The sequence below is a fragment of the Gossypium hirsutum genome, chromosome A06 (genome assembly GCF_007990345.1).
Source record: "Gossypium hirsutum isolate 1008001.06 chromosome A06, Gossypium_hirsutum_v2.1, whole genome shotgun sequence".
NCBI classification, from domain to species: domain Eukaryota; kingdom Viridiplantae; phylum Streptophyta; class Magnoliopsida; order Malvales; family Malvaceae; genus Gossypium; species Gossypium hirsutum.
The window spans coordinates 82,769,833-82,793,421 of record NC_053429.1 but is presented as its reverse complement, the minus strand read 5'-3'; the positions used below and the strand labels follow the sequence as shown (position 1 = coordinate 82,793,421).

The window sequence follows — 23,589 nt, the reverse complement described above, 5'->3', positions numbered from 1 at the left end:
TTAAGGCACTTAGGTGTACGGTCGTAAATGCGTACACCATTGTTTTGGACCGAGCTTGGTGAGAGTAAAATTTTCAGAGTTGATTTGATTAAAGATGCTGAACAGAAAGTAAAGGTAATCCGTGAAAGTCTAAAGGTAGCCACGGATCGTCAGAAGTCGTACGCAGATTTGAAACGAAAAGACATCGAGTATCAGGTGGGAGACAAAGTGTTCCTTAAGGTTTCACCTTGGAAAAAGATACTCAGGTTCGGCCGTAAGGACAAGTTGAGCCCAAGATTCATTGGGCCGTACGAAATCTCCGAACGAGTTGGTCCGGTTGCGTATAGATTGATTTTGCCCCCGGAGCTTGAAAAGATTCATGACGTCTTTCATGTTTCGATGCTTCGACGCTATCGATCTGATCCATCGCACATAATTAGCCCATCAGAGGTTGAAATTCAAGTCGACATGAGCTATGAAGAAGAACCGATGCGTATCCTAGCTCGTGAAGTGAAGGAGTTGCGAAACAAAAGAGTTCCGCTAGTAAAGGTGTTATGGCTCAAACACGGGATTGAGGAAGCTACTTGGGAGACCGAGAGCTCGATGAAAGAACGATACCCAAACCTATTTACCGGTAAGATTTTCGGGGACGAAAATTTCTTAAGTGGGGGAGAGTTGTGACAGCCCAAAGTTGACCCTAGTCGGGAAGTGGTTTCGGGACCGCTAAACTGTGTCACCAAAATGTTTGAATGTGATACTTATTGTCTAGAATATGTAATTATGAATGTGTGAAAATTTCAAGCTTCAATTTGGTTGATTTCATGTGAATTTAGTTAAAAGGACTTATGTGAGAAAATTCTAAAATGTGATAGGTCAATGTGTGAGGACCTATTAGTGCATGTGGACAAAGGGGGGACTTGCATGTCAAATTTCCCCCCTACTAGTGGTGGCCGGCCATGATGGGCATGATGCACAAGTGTGCAATTTATTTTATGGAAATTATGGCATGAGTATGGCACAAATAAGATATGTTAATTTGTGTCATAAAATGTTGGGATAAAACAAATAAAATAATAAAAGGAGTATGGAGAATAAAGAAAAAAAAATGTGTGTGTAGTTGTTTGTCCCCCCCATTGCCGTGAGCTAAAGAAGAGAAAGGAGAGAATTTTGTTCATCCTTTTCTCATCTTCATGCTTGCCGAAACTAGAAAGAAAAACAAAGAAAAATTTTCTCATCCTTTGGTTCATCCTTGGCCAAAATTTTAAGGAGGAAAGAAGAAGAAAGGTGAAGAGATTCGGCCATGCATGTAGCTAGGCTAAGGTATGTTTGAAGATGTTCCATGAGATGCAAGCATGTTTTAGTTGTTAGCTTGAGTTCTACTTGGCCCATGGTCTAAATCTTGCTATGTGATGGAATTGGCACTTGACCATGGATGCATCATTCTTGGTTGGTGTTTGATGTTGTGGTGATGAGGCATGAGGATGAGTTAAGATTCGGCCTAGGTGGAGGTTGTGTTAATGCCATTGCATGCAAAATATGAAGCTTGTTAATGATGCATGTGATGATGGCTTGATGATTCTTGAACCCTTTTTAGCATTTTTGTGTGAGCACATATGTGCATTGGTTGCTAAATGGAGAAGAATCGGCTAGCAAGATGTGTGCTAAGGCCGAATGTAACTTTGCATGTTGATGAGCAATGCATGTGTTAAATCGATGAAAAGGGGAGGATGCTTTACTAGTGTGTGTATATGTGTGTATTAAGTGTTGAAATCGACCCAAAAATGGACATGCATATTCGGCCAAGGGGAAAGAAATTAGCTAATATGTTGTGTTGATGCATGATTTTGCATGTATGAGACTTTAATGTCTAATGTATAAATATGGGCTAAGTGCCTTGTGTTCATCTTTTGATGCCTAAATGATGAAATCAATTTATTTGTTTGATTAAGCTCAAGAGCAAAGGGGAAATAAAACTGATAAAGGGAAGGAAAAGTGGTTGAATAGCTAGCGGAATCGTTCGACAACACCCGAGGTAAGTTCTTGAGTAAGAGAGCTTAAATTACGATGTGATTAATCATGCTCTATGTGTGGCTATTGAGCCGAATGTGCAAGGACAATATGTGCCTTGTGTTTGAGTTTCGTAAACGAAAATGAAATATGAATGTGCCATGAATTATTGTTAGATGTGCATGATTAATTGAATGCTGTCCGGGCTAAGTCCCGAAGGCTTTGTGCTAAGTGAATATATCCGGACTAAGATCCGAAGGCCTTTGTGCGAGATATTAAATCCGGGTTAAGTCCCGAAGGCATTCGTGCGAGTTATTAAATCCGGGTTAAGTCCCGAAGGCATTCGTGCGAGTTATTAAATCCGGGTTATGTCCCAAAGGCATTGTGTGAGTTACTAAAACCGGGCTATGTCCCGAAGGCATTTGAACGAGGAGCTATATCCGGTTAAATCCCGAAGGTACGTGATTTGGTAATGAATGAGCTTGCTGTAAAATTCCAGCAAATACTCAAAAACATCCCAATATGGGATATGTTACGTATGTGTTGAATTTAATCGAGCCCTTACAAATAAATGTTCGCTCAGTTGATAAACGAGCTACCGGCCTTCGGCTAAGTTAGTCTATTGTGTATGTACATAAGGGTTGTTAATGTTGTGAAGCAAGTTTGATATCGGTAAATTGCGTATTATGAAATATTCCGTTTAGCTAAATGTGTGTTATTCTTTGTTTATGCTGGAATTCCTTGCTCAAAACTTACTAAGCATAAATTGCTTACTTCGTTCCATTGCTCCTCTGTTTCATAGATTTTTGATTCTCCAGCTATCGGACTCGGGATCTTGAAGTCGAAGTCGCCCACACTATCAAAGGCTCTTTTGGGTACTATTTGGTTGAATTTTGATATGGCATGTATAGGACTACCCATTGTTGTTTTTCGAGTACTTTATGAAATGTATAAGTGTACAGCCATGCGAAAATGGCTTGTAGAAGTGGAGTATGGCATTAGACCATTCGTGTTTATGAATGTATAGATGGTTTCATGATGTAACTATAGTTGGAATGGAAGTGTTGAGCAAATGATCAGCCACCGGAATGGCTAAGTATGATCATATGTGGGCATATGTATGTCAAGGCCCTAGTTGGTCCATGAAACCCCAAAATAGGTAAGGTTTACTTTGAAAACAGAGGCTGACAGCAGTAGTGGTGGATTGGAAAAATCACAAGAATTCGTAGGAGTGGAATTAAATAGTGAATAAATTATGTAATCGATCCTTGATGAATCTACTTTCATATGAAAGTAACGAAACAATCATATGAACAGTACAGTAAGAGATATTCGGGTTCTTGTGGAACAGGGACAGAACAGTTTCTGGATTCCCTGTTCCGACTTTGGTAATTCACTATAAATTGACCAGAGATAATTAGGGGTCATACCATATATGTATGGATTCCTCTCTGAGTCTAGTTTCCATTGAAACAAACGGCATGAGTATTGAAGCTCTGTGCGGAGAGATATCCAAGTCGTAAGGGAAAAAGGTCAGTGTAGTCGACCCCTGTAACATGGGAGACTTTGACTAATAAACTGTACTAATTGGCCCGACCAAAAATTCTAGAAAAAAATACATAGGTGGGGACATGAGTCTAGTTTCAGGGAAAAATCACAAAACTGATTTTCGAGTTGTGCAACTCAAGATATGATTTTTGAAGCGACTAGTACTCAGACTGGGCAGTGTCTGAAAATTTTTTTTTCAAAGTTGTTAACATCTCGTGTCCGACTCCGGTGTCGGTCTTGGGTTCGGGGTGTTACGGTGTATGTATGAATGAAGTTGTTTTAAAGAAAAATTTTATAGCCCGACTATTGCATGAATATATGAGTACAAGTTTGGTAATGCCTTGTACCCTGTCCCAGCGTCGGATACGGGTAAGGGGTGTTACAATTTCATCATTTTCGTACACATAATATGATATCAATATATGTTGATACTGTCAATGTGCCATTACAAGGATTATCACCATCCATTAATGACTTTCATTTGATTAATTTTTCTATTTGATCTATAATAATAATTTACCACATCTTCATTAAATAATTTAACCATAACATAAATAACTATTTACATTCATCCAAAATGGAAAACAATAGTTTCTATCTATATGCGACCTTACCTCGACAAAGACAGTTGTAACAACGAAGTCGACGACTAATCCAACCACAATTTTTCCTCGATTTTGATCCGTTTGGTTTGTTTTGTGATCTCAATAATAATGTTTCACTCAACTAAACCATTCAATAACTTAAAATAATTAATTTAACTTGTAACTCTTATTATTGAGAATTTTACAAAATTACCCCTAATACTTTAACATTTATGGAATTTAGTCCTTAAACCCAAAACTTGCAATTTCACCATTTTTAACCATAAATCATGCTAGCCATTTTTGTCCAATCTTATAAAAGCCCATATTTATCCACAATTTACACTATTTTCCATGAATTTTACCTTTTTCATAAATCAGTGACTAAACTTGAAATTCATAAAAAATTACTTAACAAAATACTTATATTTAACAACCAAGCTTTATAATCTATCAAAAAATTTCAAGATCATCCATGGTAAAATTCTAAACATTTAAAAATTTAGCAAATTGATCCCTAGACTATCTAGATTAAAGCTAATACAAGCCTAAAATCATAAAAATCATTAAAAATGGGTAAAAAATACATTCCATGCATGTGAAACTGATAAGCGCCAAATTATACATGTTTTTACCCCAAATACTTAGCATATTTATGAATGTCTACTATTAGATTTGTGGATTTTGGTGCTCTTAATCCGGTTATTTCATGTTTTGTACTCAGGAGAGCACCAAGGGTCAAAAGGAGCCAAAAACGAGCTAAAAGGGGACAAAATGGACCAAATCGAGAAGACCACATGGCCTAAGCCTTGCCACACGGGCAGCTCACATGCCCGTGCCTTTCGAGGGTGTCGACCAAGGTTTACATGACTCACACGGCCTAACCATTAAGCCCACGCGGTAGTGGCAATTTAACGGATCGAACACGGCTTGGCAACCACGTCACACGGTCGTGGCACACGGGCGTGTCCCTTTTTTAAGGAGTTGTATTTTACACGGAAAAAGGATACTTAGGGGGAAAGAAAGCCAATCAAAAGCCTATATAAACACCCTAAGTATGACCTAGAAAGAGGCCTCTCTCTCCAGAACTTTTCTGGAACACAGAACCACACGCTGGGAATTACTTGAAGGAAGCCAGACGATCCATCTCAAAAGCCGGAGCTACTCCAAGACTGAAGATCTCTCTCAGAATTCCTTCAAGGGTTTTAGAATTTTATTTATGTTTTTTTATTTTCATACTTTTGAGATGTACTCTTATTTTATTATGAACTAAACCCCTTAGATACCTAAGGGGGATAAAACCTATGATGGATCTTATTATTATTATCTGAACTGTATGATAAATACTTGATTTGTTCTTAATTATGTGTTCTTAATGCTTGAGTTAATATTCCGGGTATTAATTCATGATTTGATGTGCTTATGCAAAGGAGGAATAGACCCTGCCTAATAGTAGATTTGGCATAATTAAACGGAGTTGATCGAGCGCCTAGAAATAGGGTTATGAGATATTTCTGAATTAGGGTGAAACCTAATATAGGAGTCCATAGATCGAGCTAATGCAACCCTAGAGTGTTAGTTAGAGAAAAGTCTCAGTTATTTAATCTAGGGGTTAGACGTTATTAGTCTTGAATAGGGATAATAACATAGGTTAGGGAGTCTCATGGATCAAGTCAAGTGAATAAATCGTCCGGTTCAGAGTCAGATAACAAGTGAAATCTAGGTGGATTCCTCCTTGGGTGTCGTATTTATCAATTGCTTTTCTTCAAGTCTTTTTCCAAACTTTCTCTTTGCTTTGATTAAATTAGTTAATTAGTTTAGATAATTAGTTTAATAAACAAACCCTTTTATTCTTAGGCTACATAATAAAAAGATAGTTATTACTAGTACTTTTGGTTCCCTTGGGTACGACATCTCGGTTTTTCCATTACTATAATATTGTTCGATAGGTACGCTTGCCTTTTCGTCGTGATAAGAGTTAGTCTAAGTTTGATATTCATTATAAAAATTTATTACTTGATACGAATCATTGCGATCAAGTTTTTGGCACCGTCGCCGAGGATCTGAAATATTAGGAACACTAAATTTTTATTACTTTAGCCATTTATTTTTCTTGCAATTTAATTTAATTTAATTTAATTTTACTATTTATTAATTTACTTTTTCTTTCTCTTGGCAGGTTTTTATATTTTATGACTGGAAGAAACCCTTCAGGACCCTTACTTTTTCACGAAGAAATCGATCGAACAGTTCGTAGAAATCAAAAAGAAATAAGGCGTAGTTTACGATACACAGAAAACGAACATGAAGATAATACTCTGTAATATCCTGAATTAGGGCTTAATCGGAATAGTGGTTTTGTGACCACAAATCCGAGATAGAAATAATTATTTTACAATAATTTTGATGTTTATGATATGATTGCATGATTGTGTGAAAATTTCGTGATGAAATTCTATGCCTAAAGTGCTTAAATTGAAAGTAGGGACTAAATCGAATAAGTTGCAAAACTTGCATTCTAGAAGTTTTTAGTATAAAATTGTTTTGGAATATTAATGAGGAGGTCTTAAATAGCAATTTGACCAATTTTAAGTTCATGGACAAAATTAGGACATGGAAGGAATTTTTGGAAAGTTTAGTAGTAAGGGTATTTTGGTCATTTAGTTATTAAAATGAATTAAAAACAAAATTAAAAGCCAATTTTTGTCCATCTTCTTCATTAGGCCAAAATTTCAAGGGTTCTCCATAGTTAGGGTTTGTTTCAAGATTCCAAGCTCCATAGTAAGTGATTCCAAGCCCAATTTTTAATGTTCTTTACGTTTTTGGAATCCCGGTAGCTCGATTAAGCTTATGTTAGTAATAATTCAACCTAGGGTTTATATTTGGAAAAATACCCATAGGTGAAATTTGTGTATTTTGATGTTTTATGATAAAATATGGGGTTTTAAATTATGTTAGACAACTTGTGCTACTCGGTTTTGAGTGAAAACGAGTAAAAGGGCTTAATCGGCAAAATACCTAATAGTCACAAGTATATGTTAGAGTAAGAATTTGATGTTTCCATAGAAGGGAAAAATGATCAGCATGTTATAAAACATAAGAATAAGGAATAAAGTTTAATTCCCGAGCCTAGGGGCAAAAGTGTAATTATGCAAAAGTTTAGAGGCAAAAGTGTAATTTTTCCAAAGTTCGTATTAAATGCTGTTTTGATGAATGTATGTATTGAATAAGATTAATTTGGCATTATAGATCAAGAGAAACGAGATTCAAGTCGTGATCGAGGAAAAGAAAAGATTGTGGACTAAATTGCAAAATCTTTATATTTTGGTACCAAGGTCAGTTCATGTGTAAATAATGTAGCATAAATGTTATTTTTAAGTTATTAATGTTAATTATGTGATATGCTGATTTTAATCGTGAAATATTATGCTTTGTGGTTAATATTGAGTAATATGCAAATTATGTTTACTACTTGATAAATATGAATTGCTACCGAGTATCGGTTCCGATATTCCATGGAAGATGGCAAATGTGAGATCGAGGGAAAAAGCCCATTTGAACCTTAGGAATAGATTAGGATACAAGTGACATGTCACTAGGATGGTTGAGCATCCGAACTCGTTAAGTTGAGTCCGAGTTCACTTATGGATGCAAATGTCTGAACTCGTTGAGTTGAGTCCGAGTTTGTGAAATGTAACTAGGCATCCGAACTCATTGAGTTGAGTCCGAGTTCACTTATGGATGCGAATGCCCGAGCTCGTTGAGTTGAGTCCGAGTTCACTTAGGGACGGGTTACATGATTTCTTGATTACATATGAGGCACTTATGTGCAAATTATCCGTGTATCCGAGTTGTATTCCGATGTGTTCAACGGGTGAAATTTCTAGTGAAATGGAAGAAAACTTAAGATGCAAGCGATGTTTTGGTAAGTGTTGTGAAATGGACACTTTGGACAGGTATGTTCTTAACCTTTGGGTTGAAAATAGATACAACAACGATAAGGTGGTAAGATGATGAATGATGTTTAGAAATGTGATATATGTTTTGGTGATACCATGCTAAAGTTGTTTGGTATATTTGTATTGTTATGTTACTTGTTATTTACATATGAACTTACTAAGCATTTATGCTTACTCCCTCCTCTTTATTTACTGTAGTTTTGAACAAGCCAGCTCGGGAATCAGGACGGGTCGAAGGTTCTATCACACTATCCAAAGGACTTTCATCTGGTAAATGGCTTGTAAAACTTAAGTATGGCATGTATAGCAATATACTTATTTTGTGTAAATAATTTTATGATATGGCCATGATTGGTTGAGAAAATGTTTGATATTGATAATTCATGGTGATGGTTAAATTTAGATCATGTTTGATATCATGGAAGTTTAATAGGTTATCTAGTTCATAACAACTCATGAAAAGATGAAATTTGCCTTAAAATAGAATATTGCTGCAGCAATGACATGAATTTAAAAAATCACTAAAAATAGTATGAATGGAATTAAATAATGAGTAAGTTATGAAATTGAAGCTTAATGAGTCTATTTTCATATGGATTAAAAAAAATAGGCATATAAATTATACTTTATGAGATATTTGAAACCTTGTGAAACAGGGCTAGAGTGATTTCTGGATCCTCTATTCTAATTTTAAAAATTCATAATAAATTGTACAAAAATAATTAGAAGTCATTATTTATATGCACAGATTCCTTGTTAAGTCTAGTTTTAATAGAAACAAACCTCGTAGTCATTGAAATTCTGTATAGATAGATATCTGATTCGTAATACACAGAGTTCAGAGCAGTCAAACCCTGAAACAGGGGAGAATTTAACTAATAAACTGTACTAATTGGCCCAATAAAAAATTCTAGAAAAAAATTAGTAAATATATATATGAGTCTAGATTTAGGGAAAATTTACAGATCTTGATTTTGAGTTTCGTAACTCGAGATATGATTTTTCTTGTAACTGTGACGCGGGTAGCTAGAAAGTTGTGAATGTAGAAACAAATGATTTGAAGTTCTTAATTTGATAAATTATGTTCAGTAACCCCTCAAGCTCGACTCCGACGATGGTTTTGGGCTTGGGGCGTTACATTTGGTGGTATCAGAGCAGGTTTAGTCTTTTCTCGGACTACGTGTTGTATGTACGGATTTTGCTATACATGCCATATGTATGAATTGTGATAGTGTGACGACTTCTGACCTTTTTAAATGATTTTTATATAGTAAATGGATCCCGATCCAGCTATGGCAGATGAAGTAGAGAGTAATGCGCCAGCTCCGGCTGAAGGGGCAGCGCCAACTGAAAACCCACCTCTTACTGTTGGTCAGGGAGGAGGAGAAAGGGATCGGGAAGCCTTTCTCCAAATGATGAGTGCATGGTACACTGAGTTCGTTCGTACGAACCCAAATGTACGACCTCCCCACCTCCCCCAATTCCTCAACCTATGTCTCCAATGCCTCAAGGAGTCGATATGATAAAATTTCACAGAACCCCCGTTGATAGAATTCGTAAACAAGGGGCTGAAGAATTTAGAGCAAATATTGATGATGATGCAGAGAAAGCAAAGTTCTGGCTTGAAAAATCTATCCGGGTATTTGATGAAATATCTTGTACACCTGAAGAATGTTTGAAATGTGCTACATCTTTGTTGAGAGATTCAGCCTATAATTGGTGGAAGACTTTGATTTCGGTGGTACCGAGAGAGAGGGTAACCTGGGAATTCTTTCAAGAAGAGTTTCGGAAGAAATATATTAGTGAAAGATTTATTGATCAGAAATGTAAAGAGTTTCTTGAGTTGAAACAAGGTAATATGACAGTCTCAGAATATGAAAGAGAGTTTGTTCGATTGAGTAAGTATGCCAGGGAATATGTTCCTACAGAAGCCAAGATGTGCCGACGATTTGAAGACGGGCTCAACGAAGACATTAAAGTATTTGTCGGGATCCTTGAACTAAAATAAATGGTAGTCCTAGTTGATCGAGCTTGTAAGGATGAAGAACTACTTAAAGAGAAGAGGAAAGTAGAGGCTGAGACACGAAATTGGAAGAAAAGGCCAATGAGTAGGGTACCTTCACAGCAACCCGGAAAGTCAAGAAATATGAATCCTCATTCCCAAGTTTCAGATGGGCAATCATATGGAAATTTTAAGAAGCAGAATGTGGGTCATAAATCTCAGAATACTTCTGCAGCCAGTGTAGGGAACTCGAGATTTGTTAAACCCGAGTGCCAGCGATGTGGTAGAAATCATTTTGGTCCATGCAGAGCAAATGAATGTTTTCGATATGGTTCTCCAGATCATTTTATTAGAGACTGCCCAGAGAGAGCTGAGAAAGAAAAATTTCAGAGTGTAAAAGCTAGTGGTGCAAACTCGAGAGGAAGGTATCCGAGAGAAGCTGGAAGTGAAACAAGCAGTAAGAATGTAGCCAGAGATGCAGCAGTTAGATCTGAGGGAAGAGCTCCGGCTAGAACTTATGCTATTAAAGTGCGTGAAGATGCTTCCTCACCTGATGTGATTACCGGTACATTTTCTCTTTATGATATTAATGTTATTACTTTGATTGATCCTGGTTCTACTCATTCATACGTATGCATTAAACTGGTGTCTAGTATGAATATACCTGTTGAGAACACAGAATTTATGATTAGAGTGTCGAACCCGTTAGGCAAATGCGTGATAGTTGATAAAGGAAGCAAGAAATGCCCTTTAATGATTCGGGGTCATTACTTTCCGGCCGACTTGATGTTGTTGCCGTTTGATGAATTTGATGTTATTTTGGGTATGGATTGGTTGACATTGCATGATGCTATAATAAATTGCAAAGAAAAGGTTATAGAATTAAAGTGTGAAAGTGGTGAAATTCTGCGGGTTGAGCCAGACAAATCAGAGGCATTATCTAGTATGATTTCTTCGATGTCGGCTCAGAGATATTTGAGAAAGGGTTATGAAGCTTATTCGGTGTATGTAATTAATACAAAAGAAGTTGAAAAGAAAGTTGAATCAGTGCCGGTTGTGTGTGAATTTACGGACGTATTTCCAGAAGAATTGTCGGGTTTGCCTCCAGTCAGGGAAGTAGAATTTGGTATTGATTTAATACCGGGAATAGCTCTGATCTCGATTGCTCCATATAGAATGGCACCAACAGAGTTGAAAGAATTAAAGTCGCAGTTGCAAGAGTTGACTGATAAAGGCTTTGTGAGACTGAGTTTTTCACCTTGATGTGCTCCCGTGTTATTTGTGAAAAAGAAGGATGGTTCTATGAGATTATGTCTTGATTATCGACAGTTAAACAAGGTGACAATCAAAAACAAGTATCCATTGCCAAGAATTGATGATTTGTTTGATCAGCTAAAAGAAGCGACATGGTTTTCAAAGATTGACTTGAGATCTGGGTATTATTAGCTGCGAGTGAAAGAGTCAGATGTGCCTAAAACTGCTTTTAGAACAAGGTACGGTCATTATGAATTTTTAGTTATGCCATTCGGGTTGAAAAATGCTCCTGCTGTGTTTATGGACTTAATGAATCGCATATTTCGGCCATACCTGGACAGATTTGTTGTGGTGTTTATAGATGATATTTTAATTTATTCAAAAGATGAGACAGAGCATGCTGAGCATTTGAGGGTAGTTTTGTAAACTTTGAGAGATAAGCAGTTGTATGCTAAGTTTAGTAAAAGTGAATTTTGGCTCCGGGAAGTTGGATTTTTTGGGTCATATTGTTTCAGTTGATGGTATACGGGTTGATCCTAGTAAAATTTCAGCCATTGTTGATTGGAAACCAACGAAAAATGTAACTGAAGTTAGGAGTTTCTTGGGGCTAGCTTGGTATTATCAGCGGTTTGTAAATGGATTTTCTATAATTGTGGCTCCTATGACTAGACTACTCCGAAAGGATGTTAAATTTGAATGGACGGAAGAATGTCAACAGAGTTTCGAAGAATTGAAAAAGTTATTAACTGAAGAACCAGTGTTGATACAACCGGAATCAGGTAAAGAATTTGTGGTGTATAGTGATGCTTCTCTAAATGGTTTGGGGTGTGTACTCATGCAAGAAGGAAAAGTGGTGGCTTATGCTTCGAGGCAGTTAAAACCTCATGAGAGGAATTATCCTACTCACGATTTGGAATTGGCTGTAGTGGTGTTTGCTTTGAAGGTTTGGCGACATTATTTGTATGGTGAAAAGTACCGAGTATATACCGATCACAAAAGTCTTAAATACTTGATGTCACAAAAAGACTTGAATTTGAGACAGCGAAGATGGTTAGAGATATTGAAAGATTACGAGCTTGTTATTGATTATCATCCGGGAAAAGCGAATGTGGTTGCCGATGCTTTAAGCAGAAAGTTGTTGTTCGCTTTGAGAGTTATGAACACTCAGTTGAAAATGTCAGATGACGGTTCGATTCTAGAAGAGTTAAGAGCAAGACCGATGTTTTTACAAGAGATTTTTGAAGCTCAGAAAAATGATCAAGATTTGCTAGCCAAAAGAAAACAGTGTGAAGCTGATACGGGATCAGATTTCATAATCAGTTCTGATGGTTGTTTGATGTTTAAAAATCAGATTTGTGTACTGAAAAATGATGAGTTGATTCAAAAGATTTTGCATGAAGCACATAATGGTTGTTTAGCGGTTCATCCGGGCAGTACGAAGATGTAAAATGACTTGAAGAAAATGTACTGGTGGAGTGGAATGAAAAGAGATATTTCCGAGTTTGTATCAAAGTGCTTAGTTTGCCAACAAGTAAAAGCTGAACACCAAGTACCTTCGGGATTACTCCAGCCTATTATGGTTCCTGAATGGAAATGGGATCGGATTACTATGGATTTTATATCAAGGTTGCCGTTAACTCCAGGGAAGAAAAATGCCATCTGGGCAATAGTTGACAGACTGACTAAATCGGCTCATTTTATTCCGGTACGTACAGATTATTCTCTTAATAAGTTGGCTGAATTGTATATCCGAGAGATTGTTAAACTTCATGGGATACCTTTGTCAATCATTTCGGAGAGAGATCCGAGGTTTACCTCACGGTTTTGGCAAAAGTTGCAAAAGGCATTAGGTACAAAGTTAAATTTCAGCACTGCCTTTCATCCACAAACTGATGGACAATCAGAAAGAGTAATTCAGATTCTTGAAGACATGCTCAGATGTTGCGTATTGGAATTTCAAGATAGTTGGAAAAGGTACTTATGACAGCCCTAATGTGACCCTAGTCGGGAAGTGGTTTCGGGGCCACAAAACCGAGTCATAAAAATAATTAGCTGTCATATTTGATGCTTATTATAAGTATATATGCATGTGTGAAAATTTTATATTTGGATTTTGTTTAATTGTAGGTGAATTTTAGTAAATAGGACTTATGTGAGAAAATTTAGAAATGTGCTAGGCAAATGTAAAGTGGCCTATTAATGCATGTTATAGAAATGGTGGGTTTGCATGTCAAATTGCCCAATATTTGAGCTAGTGGCCGGCCATGCTATGGGGCATAGCATATTTTAAGCATGGTGTGCTAATGTGGTATGTAGGAAACAATAAAATAAAAAGCTAGTAATAAAGAAATGGAAAAAGGAAAATGATGAAAACAAAGAAAAAAAAATGTGTCCATTCTTTTTCATTCTTCTTGACCGAAATTCAAAGGAAAGAAAGGAGGAAATATTGAAGAGATTCGGCCATCCTTGTAGCTATGTTAAGGTAAGTTTGATGTTGTTCCATGAGATTCATGCTTATTTTTTATGTTAGTTTGAGTTCTACTTAGCCCATGGTTTAAATCTTGCTATGTGATGAAGATGATACTCGGCCATGGGTGTTGTTTTCTTGGTTGGTGTTTGTTTCATGCTAAATCTAGATGAACAATGGGGGTTGTCATTTAGGTTAAGATCAAAGAAATTAATCTTGTTAAAACTTTGAACTAATAATGCCCATATGTGTGATAGCCGAACAGAGACTTTGTTTAAAGTCTTGGTCAAAGGCCGGTTAAGTGCTTTGGAAATGATTAAGCTAGGTGTTTGATCTTTTGGTTCGGTAGAGTACATAAAATGTTGTTAGATGGAGAAAAATTCGGCCAGCAAGATGTGTGCTAAGGCCGAATATAATTTTGTATATTAATGAGTAATGCATGTGTTGATGGAATGGAGAGGATGCTTTAATAGTGCATATATGCGTATAAGCCAAGTTTTGAACTTGAAACAAAATGGTATTTGGTCAATACAAGTGACCATACTTGTAGAATGTATTAAGTATGCAATCGGCCTCAACATAGACATGCATGTTCGGCCACACGAATGAATGCATAGATTGATGTTGTACATTCGGCAATAGGTAAGCATAATGATGATCCTATCTTGACTTAGACAATCGGCTCAAGGAGAATTTGTTAAGTGCTTAGTTAATTGATATTAGGTTAATGATGTGTGTATTTGGTCATAAAGGTGCACATGAGGAAATGTTTGATTAATTGTACTAAATTGCTCAATGTGATTAAAAATGCCTATGACCATTTTGTATTTGAGCTAAAGGTGGCCATATGACCTATCAAACTCCTTGTCATATTCGGCCATAAGCAAGCATAATGAGACTTTAATAAGTTAAATTTGTTTGAATTAGCTCAAGAGCTTAGAGGACCACAGTTGGATAAGGGAAAGGAAAAAGTGATCGAATAGCCGCCGAAATTGTTCGACCACCTCCGAGGTAAGTTTTCGAGTAATGGAACTTAGATTATGATTCACTTAGATTATGTCACAAACAAATCAAAATCATGCTCTTTGTATGTGGCTATTAAGCCGAAATTTGTAAGTGTGATAAGTGTCTTGTGTTTGAGCTTTGGTAATGAAAATGAAATATGGATGTGTCATGATTTATTGATATATGTGCATGGTTATTCAAATGATATCCAGGCTAAGTCCCGAAGGCTTTTGTGCTAAGTGATTATATCCGGACTAAGATCCGAAGGCATTTGTGCGAGTTACTATATCCGGGCTAAGTCCTGAAGGCATTGGTGCGAGTTACTATATCCAGGCTAAGTCCCGAAGGCATTTGTGCGAGTTACTATATCCGGGCTATGTCCCGAAGGCATTGAGCGAGTAGCTATATCCGGTTAAATCCCGAAGGTACTTGGCTTGGGAATGAGCGACCTTGCTGTAATAGTTTCAATTAATATGCTCGTAAAATCCCAACAATGAGGTATGTCTCGTATATGCATTGATTTAGTTGATCCCTTACAATTAGTATTCGCTCAGTCGATAAATGAGCTACCGGCCTTTGGCTAAGTTGATCTTTTGTGTATGAATATAAGGGTTGGTAATGTGAAGTAAGTATGATATTGAGAACTTGTGCATATGAAATTATCTGTTTAGCCATATGAATGCTACACTTTAGTTGTGTCTAATTTTATGGCTCAAACTAAATGCTTACTCCGTTCTTTGAATCTCTGTTTTATAGATTTTGGTTCGTCACTTATCGGACTCGGGATTATTGAAGTCGAAGTCACCCACACTATCAAAGCCCCCTTTGGTACACTTTTGGTTGAACTTTGAAATGGCATGTATAGGACTACCCGTTTTGTGGTTGTTCATGGACCCTTTGGTTTTGTATAAATTTGGATAGCCATGCGAAAATGGCTTATATACACTTTGAGCTTAGTATTATAATCATCTTGTATGATGTTCATTAAGAGGTATGAAAATGTTTGGGAACGATTAGCCATTGGAATGGTTAATCATGATCATATTTTGTGCTATATATGCTAAAGGGCTAGTTGAATCATGGAAACTATGTAATAGGTAAAGTCTACCTTAAAAATAGATGTTGATAGTAGCAGTGACGTGAATGTAAAAAATCACTAAAAATCGTAGAAATGGAATTAAATAGTGAATAAATTATGTAATCGAACCTTGATGAATCTATTTTCATAAGGAAGTAACGAAACGATCATATGAACAGTATATTATGAGATATTTAAGTTTTTGCGAAATAGGGCCAGAACAGTTTCTGGATTCCCTGTTCCAACTTTGGAAATTCATTATAAATTAACCAGAGATAATTAGAAGTCATACCATATATGTATAGATTTCTATTCGAGACTAGTTTCTATAGAAACAAACGGCATCAGTATTGAAGCCCTGTACAGGGAGATATCCAAGTCGCAATGCAGGAAGGTCAGTGTAGTCGAACCCTGTAACAGGGGAGACTTTAACTAATAAACTGTACTAATTGGCTTTACCAAAAATTCTAGAAAAAATTTTTTGGATGGATATATGAGTCTAGTTTCAGGGAAAAATTACGAAACTGATTTTCTAGTTTTGTAACTCAAGATATGATTTTTAAGGTGACAGTGACGTAGTTAGCCAGCTGTCTGGAAATTTTTAAAATGGACTGTGAACATACATGAATTATGTCTGTTAGCACCTCGTGGTCGCTTCCGACAACGGTCTCGGGTACGGGGTGTTACAGTACTTACCATTGGTAGAATTTGCTTATAATAATAGTTATCAGACGAGTTTGAAGATGGCACCTTATGAAGCATTATATGGTCGTATATGTCGGACGCCATTGTATTGGACTGAACTTAAGGAAAATCAGATTTATGGAGTTGATTTAATAAAAGAAACCGAAGAAAAGGTGAAAGTGATTCGAGATTGTTTGAAAGCTGCTTCAGATAAATAGAAATCTTATGCGGATTTGAAAAGAAAAGAAATGGAGTTTCAAGTTGGTGATAAGGTATTTTTGAAAGTGTCTCCATGGAAGAAAGTCCTTAGATTTGGACGAAAGGGCAAGTTAAGTCCGCATTTTATTGGACCGTATGAAATAATTGAAAAAGTTAGACCGGTAGCATATGGGCTAGTGCTACCACCTGAATTAGAGAAGATTCATGATGTGTTTCACGTATCTATGTTACGTCGGTATCGTTCGGATCCTTCACATATAATTTCACTGACAGAAATTGAACTGCGACCGGATATGACTTATGAAGAAGAACCGATTAAGATTTTAGCTCGAGAAGTCAAACAACTAAGAAATAAAAGTGTTGCACTTGTAAAAGTGTTGTGGCAAAAGCATGGGGTAGAAGAGACTACATGGGAACCTGAAGAAACTATGAGAAACCAATACCCACACCTGTTTACCGGTAAGTTTTCGAGGACGAAAATCCTTAAAAGAGGGGAGAGTTGTAATATCCTGAATTAGGGCTTAATCGGAATAGTGGTTTCGTGACCACAAATTCGAGATAGAAATAATTATTTTACAATGATTTTGATGTTTATGATATAATTGCATGATTGTGTGAAAATTTCGTGATGAAATTCTATGCCTAAAGTGCTTAAATTGAAAGTAGGGACTAAATCAAATAAGTTGCAAAACTTGCATTCTAGAAGTTTTTAGTATGAAATTGTTTTGGAATATTAATGAGGAGGTCTTAAATAGCAATTTGACCAATTTTAAGCTCATGGACAAAATTAGGACATGGAAGGAATTTTTGGAAAGTTTAGTAGTAAGGGTATTTTGGTCATTTAGTTATTAAAATGAATTAAAAACAAAATTAAAAGCCAATTTTTGTCCATCTTCTTCATTAGGCCGAAATTTCAAAGGTTCTCCATAGTTAGGGTTTGTTTCAAGCTTCCAAGCTCCATAGTAAGTGATTTCAAGCCCCGTTTTTAATGTTCTTAACGTTTTTGGAATCCTGGTAGCTCGATTAAGCTTATGTTAGCAATAATTCAACCTAGGGTCTATATTTGGAAAAATACCCATAGGTGAAATATGTGTATTTTGATGTTTTATGATAGAATATGGGGTTTTAAATTATGTTAGACAACTTGTGCTACTCGGTTTTGAGTGAAAACGAGTAAAAGGGCTTAATTGGCAAAAATACCTAATAGTCACAAGTATATGTTAGAGTAAGAATTTGATGTTGCCATAGAAGGGAAAAATGATCAGCATGTTATAAAACATAAGAATAAGGAATAAAGTTTAATTCCCGAGCCTAGGGGTAAAAGTGTAATTTTTCCAAAGTTCGTATTAAATGCTGTTTTGATGAATGTATGTATTGAATAAGATTAATTTGGCATTATAGATCAAGAGAAACGAGATTCAAGTCGTGATCGAGGAAAAGAAAAGATTGTGGACTAAATTGCAAAATCTTTATATTTTGGTACCAAGGTAAGTTCATGTGTAAATAATGTAGCATAAATGTTATTTTTAAGTTATTAATGTTAATTATATGATATGCTAATTTTTAATCGTGAAATATTATGCTTTGTGGTTAATGTTGAGTAATATGCAAATTATGTTTACTACTTGATAAATATGAATTGCTACCGAGTATCGGTTCCGATATTCCATGGAAGACGACAAATGTGAGATAGAGGGAAAAAGCCCGTTTGAACCTTAGGAATAGATTAGGATACAAGTGACATGTCACTAGGATGGTTGAGCATCCGAACTCGTTGAGTTGAGTCCGAGTTCACTTATGGATGCAAATGTCCAAACTCGTTGAGTTGAGTGCGACTTCACTTATGGATGCGAATGCCCGAGCTCGTTGAGTTGAGTCCGAGTTCACTTAGGGGCGGGTTACATGATTTCTTGATTACATATGAGGCACTTATGTGCAAATTATCCGTGTATCTGAGTTGTATTCCGATGTGCTCAACGGGTGAAATTTCTAGTGAAATGGAAGAACACTTAAGATGCAAGCGATGTTTTGGTAAGTGTTGTGAAATGGACAATTTGGACAGGTATGTTCTTAACCCTTGGGTTGAAAATAGATACAATAACGATAAGGTGGTAAGATGATGAATGATGTTTAGAAATGTGATATATGTTTTGGTGAAACCATGCTAAAGTTGTTTGGTATATTTGTATTGTTATGTTACTTATTATTTACATATGAACTTACTAAGGATTTATGCTTACTCCCTCCTCTTTATTTACTGTAGTTTTGAACAAGCCAGCTCGGGAATCAGGACGGGTCGAAGGTTCGATCACACTATCCAAAGGACTTTCATCTGGTAAATGGCTTGTAAAACTTAAGTATGGCATGTATAGCAATATACTTATTTTGTGTAAATAATTTTATGATATGGCCATGATTGGTTGAGAAAATGTTTGATATTTATAAGTCATGGTGATGGTTAAATTTAGATCATGTTTGATATCATGGAAGTTTAATAGGTTATCTAGTTCATAACAACTCATGAAAAGATGAAATTTGCCTTAAAATAGAATATTGCTGCAGCAATGACATGAATTTAAAAAATCACTAAAAATAGTATAAATGGAATTAAATGATGAGTAAGTTATGAAATTTGATCTTAATGAGTCTATTTTCATATGGATTAAAAAAATAGGCATATAAATTATACTTTATGAGATATTTGAAACCTTGTGGAACAGGGCCATAGTGATTTCTGGATCCTCTGTTCTAACTTTAAAAATTCATAATAAATTGTAAAAAAATAATTAGAAGTCATTATTTATATGTACAGATTCCTTTTTAAGTCTAGTTTTAATAGAAACAAACCTCGTAGTTATTGAAATTCTGTATAGATATATATATGATTCGTAATACACAGAGTTTAGAGCAGTCGAACCCTGAAACAGGGGAGACTTTAACTAATAAATTATTGTAATTGGCCTAACCAAAAATTATAGAAAAAAATTAGTAAATATATATATGAGTATAGATTTAGGGAAAATTTACAGATCTTGATTTTGAGTTTCGTAACTCGATATATGATTTTTCTTGTAACTGTGACGCGGGTAGCTAGAAAGTTGTGAATGTAGAAACAAATGATTTGAAGTTCTTAATTTGATAAATTATGTTCAGTAACCCCTCAAGCTCGACTCCGGCGACGGTTTCGGGCGTGGGGGCGTTACATACTCAACCTCCAACCAACGAGATGGCTGAAAACCAAGACAATTAGATGCCTCCTGCAATTGCAACTAATCAAAATCCTGCTCTACATACTATGTATGACTATGCTAAACCCTCTTTAACAGGAACTGAATCAAGTATAGTTAGACCTACTATTGCTGCGAATAATTTTGAATCAAAACCTAACACTATTCAGATGATACAGCAGTTTGTTCAGTTTGATGGTTTGCAGGATGAAGATCCCAACACTCACTTAACAAATTTCCTGGGATTTTGCGATACATTCAAAATCAATGGCGTTTCTGATGATGCCATCTTTCTTCGGTTATTTCCCTTCTCACTGAGAAACAAAGCTAAACAGTGGTTAAACTCGTTACAACGAGGGTCTATCACTACTTGGGAGCAAATGACCGAGGAATTTTTACTAAAACATTTTTCACCGGCTAAAATGGCTAAATTACGCAATGATATCTCTTCTTTTGTGTAGATGGACTTAGAAACACTTTACGATACATGGGAGAGATACAAGGATCTATTGAGAAGGTGCCCTCACCATGGGTTACCTCTATGGCTGCAAGTTCAAACGTTCTACAATGGTGTGAATCCCTTGACAAGACAAATGATTGACATAGCTGCTGGCGGAACCATCAACAATAAAACACCAGAAGATGCCTACGAATTCATAGAGGAGATGTCATTGAACAACTATTAGTGGCAAGTCATGAGGTCTAAGCCCATAAAAACAGCCGGCGTTTATAACATTAATTCAGTCACCATGCTCTCTAATCAGGTAGAACTTCTCAATAAAAAAGATTAATGAGGTGTGACTCAAGCGAAGGAGGTGTGCATACAGAATATCAATCCTTCAATCCCACAACTGAAGAGGAACAAGTCAACTATATGGGTAACAATAACTTTATACCTCAAAATAACCCACACAATAATACTTATAATGCAGGTTGGAGGAACCACCCAAATTTTTCCTAGGGAGGTCAAGGGAATCAAAAGCCACAAAATCCTTAGGGTTTTCAACAGTAACCTTATCAACAAGAGAAGAAGTAGAACCTTGAAGAGATGCTTTCAAAATTCATCTCGATGTTAGAAACTCGTTTCCAAAATACCGAGACAGCACTTAAAAATCAACAAGCATCGATCCAAGAACTCGAAACTCAGATAGGCCAGCTATCCAAACTAATCTATGAGTGACCACAAGGTAGCTTACCAAGTAATACGGAACCTAATCCGAGGGAACACCTTAATGCAATTAGTACCCAAGATAAGGAAGGATTCATTACACCTGAGATAGAATTACAGCAAGACAACGCGATGAACAAAGGTCGAGAAGAGGTAAACGATGATGATCCTTAACAGGTAAGTATGAATTATGAACCTATTGTGCCATATCCTAAAGCGATGATGAAAGACAGAACAGAAGAACAATTCGGTAAGTTTGTCAAACTCGTAAAGAAATTACATATTAACTTACCATTTATGTAAGTTCTTTCGCAGGTGCCCAATTCAGCAAAATTCTTAAAGAAACTTCTGGCTAATAAAAGAAAATTAGATGCTACATCGCATGTGGAACTCAATGCAGTCTGCTCAACTATTCTGAAGAATATGGTACATAACAAATTGAAAGATCCAGGGAGTTTTACAATTTATTGCTTAATTAGTAGTTTATCTATGAATAATGCTTTAGCTGATCTAGGGGCAAGTATAAATGTTATGCCTTATAAAATGTTTAAACGACTAGGTCTCTATAAACCTAAATAGACTAGGATGAGCATACAATTGGCTGACAAAATAGTTAGATTTCCTAAGGGTATTATTGAAGATGTTCTCGTTAAACTTGATAAATTTATTTACCCAGTAGACTTTGTCATCTTAGATATGGATGAAGATAACGAGGTACCTTTAATTTTAGGACGACCCTTTTTAGCAACTGCCAGAACCATTATTAATGTAGGCACAGGGGAGCTAACATTTCGTGCAGGTGATGACGCAGTAACACTCCAAGCACGCGACTCAGTCAATACCTCCAAGACTCAGGATAATGCTATAAAACCTGTCGATGATAAAACTAATATTCAATCGTCCTTGCAGGAACCTTCTCAAACCAAGACAACAGAGACAGTGTGCTACTGTCATGAAAAGAACAAAGACATCCATGAAGAACGAAGGCTACGGATAGAGGAGCTAAACAAATGGCGAGAGCACATGATAAACTAAAACTATGCCAAAACAAGCCCGATACCTCTCCTAATCAACTTAAGGTAGGAGATAAAGTCTTACTAGATGCCATCGATCCTCACATTGTCACTACCACACTGAATGAAGAAAACCCCTCTTACGATACTCAGTATTTTTCCATTCGGTACGGTGGAGGTGATTCATCCCAAGTTCGGCACTTTTAAGTTAAACAACATCCGATTAAAACCTTATTTTAAGATTGACAGCAGGAACGAGGAGTATGAACTCCTCAAACCACCATGATAAATCAACGGAGAGGTAAGTCGAGCTTAGACTATAAATAAGCGCTTCTCGGGAGGCAACCCGAGCACTAATATATTTTGATTTCTTTATTTTTAATTAATTTCTAACACTTCGAATCATTAACTTTATCTTTAAATTGCAAAGTTTTTCAGCACACACGGCCAAGCACACGGGCGTGCCTGAAGCCGTGGCCAAATAGGGGAAGAGACATAGTCGTGTGAGACAGCCGGGTTGAAGCAGGACATGATTTCCCCAAAACACGGGGTGCGATAAATCCCCACGGCCATGCGACATGGCTGTGGGTGAACTTGATAGGAAGAACACGGGCGTGGGATAGAAAACCATGAGTGTGCCAAGGACAAGGCTTGATTCTATTTCTTTGACACGGGTGTGTGACACGCCCGTGCCATTAAACCGTGGACAACAATACACGGGCGTGCTACCATAAAACATGGGCGTGGGAGAAGAGAACAAAGCTAGGCACAACTGTGCGACATGGCCGTGTGCCACACACGCCCAAGACACACAGGTGTGTGATAGTAACCGGGCATGACCACATTTGAAAAATTCTAAAAACACGGGCTACCCTCACAGCACACGGGCGTGGCCCTAGGTCATGTGCCCCTCCCCTATATAAACAAACCACTGTTCATCTTCTTCCTCCTTTCAAAACCCTAGCCAAAATCCACCCTCCCCCAACCCCTACTCCCTATTCCAGCCACCATTCCCTAGATTCTCACTTCCTTAGCCCCCAAACCACCCTCAAAGTCACTTCACTTTCATTAATCCCTATTGTCCCCTCCCTATACCCTCTATTTTCCCACCACACGGTTTCCTCTCCACGTCACACGTTCGTGCTTGCCATCACACGCCCGTGCACCGCCTTACAACTGCCCTTAGTTCACTTTCTTAACCTTGTTTTTCCAATTTGTGTTGTTACATTAGTATTTTTCATGCTTTACATAGATATTGTTACTATAACAAATATGTTTTAGACAAGTTAAGAATTTGCTTTAGAATTTTCTATATTTGACTTATTTAAAACACTAAATAGCATATACTAGTTTTAGGCCTATTGCTTAACTATTGATGTATCTTGGATTCTATCA

General features: G+C 36.7%; 1 non-coding gene across 1 annotated transcript; it reads right to left on the bottom strand.

Annotated features, from left to right (window-relative positions):
* Positions 1 to 20,441: 20,441 nt before the first annotated feature.
* LOC121231259 (small nucleolar RNA R71) lies at positions 20,442 to 20,548 on the bottom strand. Its single transcript, XR_005929323.1, has one exon. It is a non-coding gene; the product is annotated as a small nucleolar RNA R71 (small nucleolar RNA).
* Between the last annotated feature and the right edge of the window lie 3,041 nt (positions 20,549 to 23,589).